This window comes from Mandrillus leucophaeus, unplaced genomic scaffold (assembly GCF_000951045.1).
Source record: "Mandrillus leucophaeus isolate KB7577 unplaced genomic scaffold, Mleu.le_1.0 Scaffold15, whole genome shotgun sequence".
Lineage (NCBI taxonomy): Eukaryota > Metazoa > Chordata > Mammalia > Primates > Cercopithecidae > Mandrillus > Mandrillus leucophaeus.
Genome location: NW_012101476.1, coordinates 181337 through 183302, shown reverse-complemented (window position 1 = coordinate 183302; position 1966 = coordinate 181337). Strand labels below are relative to the sequence as shown.

General features: G+C 44.9%; 1 pseudogene; it reads right to left on the bottom strand.

The window, feature by feature from the left end:
* The window catches only part of LOC105535740, a 32909-nt pseudogene extending 32106 nt beyond the window's left edge, over window positions 1–803 (bottom strand).
* Between the last annotated feature and the right edge of the window lie 1163 nt (window positions 804–1966).

The window sequence follows — 1966 nt, the reverse complement described above, 5'->3', positions numbered from 1 at the left end:
CCATGCCTATGTCCTGAATGGTATTGCCTAGGTTTTCTTCTAGGGTTTTTATGGTTTTAGGTCTAATATTTAAGTCTTTAATCCATCTTGCATTAATTTTTGTAGAAGGTGTAAGGAAGGGATACAGTTTCAGCTTTCTACCTGTGGCTAGCCAGTTTTCCCAGCACCATTTGTTAAATAGGGAATCCTTGCCCCATTTCTTGTTTTTGTCAGGTTTGTCAAAGATCAAATGGTTTTGTTTCTAGAGTCTGCTTTGTTCTGCACTGACTTCATTCTAAAGCAAGCTCTCCTGGTTTTGTTTGTTTGTTTGAGAAATGTTGTATTTAATGGTAAAGCTTAGCATACCCCAGCACCAGGAATGACATGGAGTTGCAGCAGCAGGGGCAAGCAGGTGACTGTCAGGGAGGGCAAAGAGGATGAGGAAGGCAGCCGTCAAACAGAAGAGCCCCAAGGCCACAGGCAAAGCCCAGAATGACATAGGAGAAGAACTGCCACTTGAGAGACGGGTTTCTGGCATAGCCAATGAACAAGCTGCCAAAAACTGTTCCAATGCCAGCCCCTGAACCAGCAACACGTACTGTGGCTGCCCCAGCACCAATCGACTTGGCTGCTGTGTCAATGTCCTGTGAGACAGCACTGGTCTAGAACTCCCATCTGGCCGCCTGGAGTAGGGAGCTGCTACAGGAAGGCTGTTTAGATGAATTCTCTGGGTTATTCAAGAAGGAGGCAGACACAGGCCTGATTAGACTCCTGGTACAGCAGCACATCAGAGCTGGAGAAATGAGTAGTGCTCCGGTCTGCATTTTTTCAGTCTGCACTCCCACTGCCATGCAACCTCTGCTCGGCACACAGCACTCACCTGGCTCAACATGACTGACTCACCTGCCAGCTTTAGCCCTTGGCAATGGCAGCTCCAGGCTTATAACATCCTATTAATTATTAGTCCAGGAAATTTCCAAGAGTACATATTCCTTATCCTGACTTGGATTAAGTGCCCATCCCTGGATCTGGGGGTGGGTATTATACCTCCTTGAACACACAGCTAGAAAATATAGCAGATAATTTTCTAGAGGAAAATGACAGAATTGTTCCATAAGAAGAAAGAGTAGATATAGGATAGGCAAAAACCTTCACACGTTCCCTTTAAACTCTGTGCAGACAATATTTTTTGTTTACTGGAAAGTTATTTCCCCTCTACTCCCACCCCTGCCAAAACTGATGATAAACTGACTCTCCCCAACTCTTTGGGTAATACAAAGTTTTCTATAGTTCCTAGGATGCTCACTTTTTGGTAGACCAATGTATAGATTTGTCAGTATGTAGGGTTTTTTTGTTTTGTTTTGTTTTGTTTTGTTTTTGAGACAGAGTCCCACTCTGTCGCGCAGGCTGGAGTATAGTGGCACGATCTGGGCTCACTGCAAGCTACACCTCCCAGGTTCGCACGATTCTCCTGCCTCAGCCTCCCGAGTAGCTGGGACTACAGGAACCCACCACCATGCTTGGCTAATTTTTTGTATTTTTAGTAGAGATGGAGTTTCACCGTGTTAGCCAGGATGGTCTCGATCTCCTGACCTCGTGATCCGCCCACCTTGGCCTCCCAAAGTGCTGGGATTACAGGCGTGAGCCACCATGCCTGGCCTGCAGTATGTAGCTTTAATTTACATTTGCTACATCCTTGTAACTTAATGTCTTTTTTGGGGGGGGGTTGGTTTCTCAATAATACTTGTGAAAATTAAATTCTCTAGTCCGCATTATGAATTGATGGGAATGCATCTATCTGACACATGAAACAGTTACTGCCTGCTGCTATGGTTTCCACTACAGATGCAAGAAAAAAGTATCTTCATGCTTTCATGGGATTGCTGCTGCCATGACTGAGTGAGGAATACAGGGGGAATATAGGAATACAGGGAAAAACAGAGGTAGATCTTTTGCAACTCAGAAATAACCTTGCAAACAGTGAAAA